We start from the raw sequence: 7,972 nt of genomic DNA, 5'->3' as shown, positions 1-7,972 counted from the left end.
GGAGAGCCACAGGTTCAGACAGGCTATATCCTCCCTCCCATGATCATAAGCCACTCCAGCCTCTGATTGACTGCGAGCCAGGTCTCCACTTGGGCTGTGATTGGTCGTGAGCCAATCCTTCATAGCGTGTAACCAATTGGAGGCCTCTGAAGGGCACCTAGGGGTGTTGCTGGGTCCTTTTTAGCTTAATAAAAACCCTAACTGGCAGGCCTGGTGCAGTGGCTCACCTGTAATCCCAGTACTTTGGGAGGCCAAGGCGGTCAAATCACTTTGGATCTGGAGTTTCGGATCAGTCTAGCCAACATGGTGAAACCCCGTCTCTACTAAAAGTACGATAAGTAGCTGGGTGTGGTGGTGCGTCCCTGGTGGCACGTCCCTGGTGGCTTGTGCTAGGAGTCCCAGCTACTCAGGAGGCTGAGGTAGGAGAATCACGTGAATGCGGGAGGCTGAGGTTGCAGTGAGCTGAGATTGTGTCACTGCACTCCAGCCTGGGCGACAGAGCAAGACTCCGTCTCAAAAAGAACCAATTGGGGAGGTGCTCAAGCCCGCTCTCACTCTGAATTGTCTTGGATAAATCTCTGCTTTGTCTTTTGTTGCTTCATTCTTCTTTTTTTTTTTTTTCTTTTTTCTTTTTAGTGAAACACAGTACCCCAAAATGCAATCGCTTTTATTTATTTATTTATTTTTTATTTTTTTGACTCTCACTCTGAGACCCAGGCTGGAGTGCGGTGGGGCGATCTTGGCGCACTGCAACTTTACCTCCCAGGTTCAAGTGATTCTCCTGCTTCAGGCTCCGGAGTAGCTGGGTTACAGGTGTGCACCACCACGCCCAGCTAATTTTTTTTTTTCTTGAAATTTTAAAATCCCTCAAAAACTTCATTATACAGGTGAATTTTGATCGTCAGGATGGGCTTATCGGTAGGATTTCTGGTAATGAGCATGGGCACCAGGGCCTCCAAACTTTTTGGACTCGTAGCGACGGGGATCAGCTACCAGCACGTTCTGGTCATACTGGATGAGGATGTCTTTGATCTCCATCTTCGAAGCCTCATCCACATATTTCTGGTAATAGGCCACCAGGGCTTTGGAGATGGACTGACGGATAGCATAAATCTAGGCCACGTGACCACCACCCTTCACATGGACGTGGATGTCCACACCAGCAAATCGCTCCTTGCCGAGAAGCAGAACTGGCTCCAGCAGCTTCTATGGTAGTGTGCGCGGCTCCATCATCTCCAGGAGCCGCCTGTTCACCTTGATGAGGCCATTGCTGCGTTTGCAGCCCGCCACAGCTGTGGCTGTCTTCTTGCGACCGAAGACCTGCACAGACTGCACTAGGCCCTTGGACCGCATGGCTGCGAGCGTGAACTAGAGACCCTCACCACGTGGCGCCGCAACCGGAAAAAAAAAAAAAAAGGTAATTTTTTTTTTTTTTTTTTTTTTCAAGAGGGAATTTCGCCCTTGTTGCCCAGGCTGGAGTGCAATGACATGATCTCAGCTCACTGCAACCTCCGCCTCCCCGGTTCAAGCAATTCTCCAGCCTCAGCCTCCCAAGTAGCTGGGATTACAGGCATGTGCCACCACACCTGACTACTTTTTGTATTTTTAGTAGAGACGGAGTTTCACCATGTTGGCCAGGCTGGTCTCAAACTCCTGACCTCAGGTGATCCACCTACCTCGACCTCCCAAAGTGCCAGAATTACAGGAATGAGCCACTGCGCCTGGCTTTTTTTTTTTTTTTTTTTTTTTTTAACATTTTATTTTTGGTTTATGGTTTTTTACATTTTATTTTGGTATATTTTTATTTTGGAGATAGGTTCTCACCTCTTGCCCCACTCTTTTTCACCCAGGCTGGAATTCAGTGGTGCCATCATAGCTCACTGAAGCCTTGACCTCTGGGGCTCCCACCTCAGTCTCCCAAGTAGCTAGAACTACAGGTGTGCGCCACCACACTTGGCTCATTTTAACTTTTTTTTTTTTTTTTTTTGGTAGAGATGGGGATCTTGCTATATTGCCCAGGCTGGTCTCAAACTCCTGGTCTCAAGCAATCCTCCTGCCTTGGCCTCTCAAAGTGCTGGGATTACAGGTGTGAGCCACCATGCCTGGTCAATAGCTCTAAAATGGATGTGCGGTTGGCTGAGTGTTGGCCAATGCGGGCTGGGCTCAGATGGGAAGCTCTGCTTCATATGGGAACCTTGTGGAGCGCAGACTGAGAGGAGAGGAACCTCTCAGGGGAAGCCCTTCTCATGGCCATGCTGAGATGCAGAAAGAAATGTTCAGGGTCTCTTGAGGCCTAAGCTCAGAACTGACACGACTGTCACTTATGCCCCTCTGCTATTGACCAAAGCAAGTCACATGGCCACACCCAAAGTCAAGGCCTGTCATTTTGTCCTCGTCCACAGGTAGGATTATATCAGGTGTGCTTTTCTTTTCTTTCTTTTTTTTTTTTTTTTTTTTTTTTGAGAAGGAGTCTCGCTCTGCCGCCCAGGCTGGAGTACAGTGGCCGGATCTCAGCTCACTGCAAGCTCCGCCTCCCGGGTTCACGCCATTCTCCTGCCTCAGCCTCCCGAGTAGCTGGGACTACAGGCGCCCACCACCAGGCCCGGCTAATTTTTTTTTTTTTTTTTTTGAGACGGAGTCTTGCTCTGTCGCCCAGGCTGGAGTGCAGTGGCCGGATTTCAGCTCACTGCAAGCTCCGCCTCCCGGGTTTACGCCATTCTCCTGCCTCAGCCTCCCGAGTAGCTGGGACTACAGGCGCCCGCCATCTCGCCCGGCTAGTTTTTTTGTATTTTTTTTTAGTAGAGACGGGGTTTCACCGTGTTAGCCAGGATGGTCTCGATCTCCTGACCTCGTGATCCGCCCGTCTCGGCCTCCCAAAGTGCTGGGATTACAGGCTTGAGCCACCGCGCCCGGCCTAATTTTTTTTTGTGTATTTTTAGTAGAGACGGGGTTTCACCGTGATAGCCAGAATGGTCTCGATCTCCTGACCTTGTGATCCGCCCGTCTCGGCCTCCCAAAGTGCTGGGATTACAGGCTTGAGCCACCGCGCCCGGCCTTTTTTTTTTTTTTTTTTTTTTTTTTTTTTTTTGAGATGGAGTCTCACTCTGTTGCCCAGGCTGGAGTGCAGTGGTGCGATCTCGGCTCACTGCAAGCTCCGCTTCCCGAGTTCCCGCCATTCTCCTGCCTCAGCCTCCCGAGTAGCTGGGACTACAGGCGCCCGCCGCCACGCCTGGCTAATTTTTTTTTTTTTTTTTTCCTACTTTTAGTAGAGACAGGGTTTCACTGTGGTCTTGATCTCCTGACCTTGTGATCTGCCCGCCTCGGCCTCCTAAAGTGCTGGGATTACAGGCGTGAGCAACCGCGCCCGGCAGGTATGCTTTTCTTAAATGGGCCCACACACTGGTACATCCACACACGATCCATATTCGTGGAATATTTCTGGAAGGATATTGGAAACGGTCATCAGGTTTGCTTGTGAGAAGGGAGTCCGGGGATCAGGGTGAGATAACGCCTACTTTCACTCTGCAGTCTTTTATTCTCTATGAATGTTTTTTCTAACTGCATTCCTCTTTTTTTTTTTTTTGAGATGGAGTCTCATTCTGTCGCCCAAGCTGGAGTGGAGTGGTGCAATCTCAGCTCACTGGAACCTCTGTCTCCCGAGTTCAAGTGATTCTGCCTCAGCCTCCTGAGTAGCTGGGAATACTAGCACGTGCTACCATGCCTGGCTAATTTTTTGTGTGTGTTTTTAGTAGGGACAGGATTTCACCATGTTGGCTGGGCTGGTCTCAAACTCCTGACCTCAAGTGATCCACCTGCCTCAGCCTCCCAAAGTGCTGGGATGACATGTGTGAGCCATTGCTCCCAGCCTTTATTTTTTAAATTAAAAAATTATGGCCAGAAGGTGAAATAGAAAAGCTCCTGCCCTATGTACCCATTTTCCTGACATGGAAAACTAAGGCCTTAAGGGATAGAGTGGAGTATTTGTTGAATGCCATATTGGATATGCAAGCAGTTTCTTCTCTCTGAGCCTCAGTTTCCTTTTTTTTTTTTTTTTTTTTTTTGAGATAGGTGCTCACTCTGTCACCCAGGCTAGAGTGCTTTGGTATGATCATAGCTCACTGTGCCCTCAGACTCCTGGGTTCAAGCAGTCCCTCTGCTTCAGCCTCCTGAGTAGCTGAGACCATGTGTGAAACATCGTGTGTGGCCAATTTAAATTTTTTTTTTTGTCAGGCGTGGTGGCTCATGCCTGTAATCTCAGCAGTTTGGGAGGCTAAGGCTGGCAGATCACCTGAGGTCAGGAGTTTGAGACCAGCCTGGCCAACATGGTGAAACTCCATGTCTACTAAAAATACAAAAAAATTAGCCAGGTGTGCTTCCTGTAATCCTAGCTACTCAGGAGGCTGAGGCAGGAGAATTGCTTTAACTCAGGACACGGAGGTTACAGTGAGCCAAGATTATACCACTGCACTCCAGCCTGAGCAACAGAGTAAGACTCCATCTCAAAATAAATAAATAAATAAACAAAATAATTTTTTTTTTTTTTTTTTTTTTTTTTTTTTTTTTTTTTTTGTAGAGACAGGTTTGCCCTATGTTGCCCAAGTTGGTCTCAAACTTTTAGGCTCAAGTAATCCTCCTGCCTCAGCCTCCTGAAGCACTGGAATTACAGGTATGAGTCACCACATCCAGCCAGTTTCCTCATTTTTAGGTGGGGCTGGTAATATTGCCTACCTTGAGGGGTCAGCTACAAAGATTCTGGGGCTCTGCTACTCCTTGGCTGTGTGACCTTAGACAAGTTACTCGGCCTCTCTGTGCCTCATTTTTTTTCACCTGTGGAATGGAGCAAATCATGGCAGCTGGTGTGAGTATTAACAATTTGCATATAGGAGTTGGCACGGGGCCATTCTGGGGTAAGAACTCAAACATCAGCTGTCGTTGGTGTAGTGCAAAAGTACTTGGAACAGGGCTGGCCTAAAGGAAGGTTGTCTTGGCCAGGTGCGGTGGCACTTTGGGAGGCCGAGGCAGGCGGATCACAAGGTCAGGAGATCAAGCCCATCCTGGCTAACACGGTGAAACCCCATCTCTATTAAAAGTATAAAAAATTAGCTGGGCGTGGTGGCACACACCTGTAGTCCCAGCTACTCGGGAGGCTGAGGCAGGAGAATCATTTGAACCTGGGAGGCGGAGGTTGCAGTGAGCTGAGATCGCGCCACTGCATTCCAGATGGGGCGAAAGAGCAAGACTCCGCCTCAAAAAAAAAAAAAAAACACACACAAAACAAAACAAAAAACAGGAAAGGTTTATCCTTAGTTAACACTTTCTTCTTCTTTCAATCTTTATCTCATTTAATCCTCACCGCAACGCTGTGTGATGAGTGTCATCATCCCTGTTTTACAGATGAGGAAACAGAGGCTCAGCCAGAGATCATTGTTCGCCCGGTTTACATGGAACAGAAATGGCAGGGCCAGGATTTAAACCTAGATCTGCCTGGCTCCCTCCTGGCCTTCATCCCCTGCCCTCCCCCAACACACATAGTATTTACCGGGTGCTACCCTGTTCTAAGCTTTTTCTGAGGGATTATACATTAATCTTCACCACAGCCTCAAAATAGGGTACCCTGTGAGTCCCGTTCGACAGACCAGAAATCTGAGGTCCAGAGAGGTTGCTTCTTGCCTCAGAGGGTCACACAGCTAGCAAATTACCCAGCAGAGATTCGTATCTGGGCTGCCTGGCTCCAGTCCCTGCACTGCCTTGTGGTAAGCGTGTGGCAGATCCAGATCCGATGTCCAGCGTCCTGAGGCCAAAAAAATGGGGGGCAGGGGGAAAGGCTTTGCTGCCCCTCAATCCTGTGCTGTAGAAATAGCTGGAGCTAGCACTTTGGGAGGCCGAGGCGTGTGGATCACCTGAGGTCAGGAGTTCGAGACCAGCCTGGCCAACATGGCGAAACGCCGTCTCTACTAAAAATACAAAAATTAGCTGGGCATAGTGGCACACACCTGTAATCCCTGTTAGCTACTCTGGAGGCTGAGGCAGGAGAATTTCTTGAACCCGGGAGATGGAGGTTTCAGTGAGCCAAAATCACGCCATTGCACTCCAGCCTGGGCGACAGAGAGAGAAAGAGAAATGCTGTCTTTTTTTTTTTTTTTTTTTGAGACGGAGATTTTGCTCTTGTTGCCCAGGTTGGAGTGCAATGGTGCGATCTCAGCTCAACTGCAACCTCCACCTCCCCGGTTCAAGTGATTCTTCTGTCTCAGCCTCCTGATGAGCTGGGATTACAGGCACTTGCCACCATGCTTGGCTAATTTTTGTATTTTAAGTAGAGATAGAGTTTCATCATATTGGTCAGGCTGGTCTCGAACTCCTAACCTCAGGTGATCCACCCATCTCGGGCTCCTAAAGTGCTGGGATTACAGGCATGAGCCACCGTGTCCGGCGAGATGCTGTCTTAAAAAAAAAAAGAAAGAAAGAAAAGAAAGAAAAAGAAGAAGAAAGAGAAAGGAAGGAAGGAAAGAGCGAGCTGGAGCTTGGCGCAGTGGCTCATGCCTGTAATCCCAGGACTTTGGGAGGCCAAGGCAGGAGGATCGCTTGAGGTCAAAAGTTCAAGACCAGCCTGGGCAACAAAGGGAGACCCACCCCACCCCCATCTTTACCAAAAATAACAAAAGTTAGCTGGGCATGGTGGTGCATTTGTAGTCCCAGCTACCTGGGACTTGGGAGGCTGAGGAGGGAGCATTGCTTGAACCCAGGAAATCGAGGCTGCAGTGAGCTATGATTTTGCCACTGTACTCCAGCCTGGGTGACAGAGTGATGCCTGTCCTTAAAAAAAGCTGGAGTAGGCCGGGTGTGGTGTCTCACGCCTGGAATCCCAGCACTCTGGGAGGTTGAAGTGGGTGGATCACCTGAGGTTAAGAGTTCAAGACCAGCCTGGCTAACATGGGGTAACCCCATCTCTACAAAAATATAAAAATTAGCCAGGCATGATGGCGGGCGCTTGTAATCCCAGCTACTTGGCAGGCTGGGGTGGGAGAATCGCTTGAACCTAGGAGGCAGAGGTTACACAGTGAGCCAAGATTGTGCCACTGGACAACAAAGCGAGACTCTGTCTTAAAAAAAAAAAAAAAAAAAAGCTGGATTAGTTAGGATATGAGTTCGATTTTTTATTTCCATGATTCAATCAGCACCCATTCTCCCAAATGCCTTGTCTGTGTTGGACTTGTGTTGGGTGGCACCGGGGACACAGTGGAGACTGACATGGCCCCTGGCCACCTCCTCCCTTCTTGGGGCTCATAGTCTAATATGGGACAGGCCTGTACCCCAACACTGATGACCCAGAGTTGGCAGGGCTGGACATGGGAGCCTAAGAGGCTGGAAACCTGGGATGTAAGAAAGGGCTTCCTGGAGGAGGAAGTATTAGCACTGGGGCTCAGACTATAGGGAAGTAGGGGGCACGATGGCTGCAATTCCCAGGGAGTGCGGAGTCTGGCGTTTGGTCCACGGACCAGCAGCGCCCTCTGCTGGAGGCATCCCATAGTGCAGTGACCAGGGTACAGCGCGCATCGAACCAAATTATGTATGTATGTATGTATGTATGTATGTATTTTTGAGATGGAGTTTCGCTCTTGTTGCCCAGGCTGCAGTGCAATGGCGTGATCTCGGCTCACTGCAACCTCCGCCTGTGGGGTTCAAGCGATTCGCCTGCCTCAGCCTCCCAAGTAGCTGGGATTACAGGCGTGTGCTACCACGGCCGGCTAATTTTGTATTTTTAGTAGAGATGGTTTCACCACGTTGGTCAGGCTGGTCTCGAACTCCTGACTTCAAGTGATCCACCAGCCTCGGCCTCCCAAAGTGCAGGGATTACAGGTGTGAGCCACTGTGCCGTCCTCAAGTTATATTAGAATCGTGTCCATCCAGCTTTGGCCAGTTTACTATTCTAGGACTTGATTCCTTCCTTCAGTCACAATTTATTGAGCACCAA

At 49.2% G+C, this 7,972-nt stretch overlaps 1 pseudogene; it reads right to left on the bottom strand.

Moving 5' to 3' along the window:
* Window positions 1-912: 912 nt before the first annotated feature.
* LOC103234860 (small ribosomal subunit protein uS9-like) lies at window positions 913-1,353 on the bottom strand (annotated as a pseudogene).
* Between the last annotated feature and the right edge of the window lie 6,619 nt (window positions 1,354-7,972).

Source organism: Chlorocebus sabaeus, chromosome 6 (genome assembly GCF_047675955.1).
Source record: "Chlorocebus sabaeus isolate Y175 chromosome 6, mChlSab1.0.hap1, whole genome shotgun sequence".
NCBI lineage: Eukaryota > Metazoa > Chordata > Mammalia > Primates > Cercopithecidae > Chlorocebus > Chlorocebus sabaeus.
Note: the sequence above shows the minus strand (reverse complement) of the source record. Positions and strands in the feature narration are given on the sequence as shown.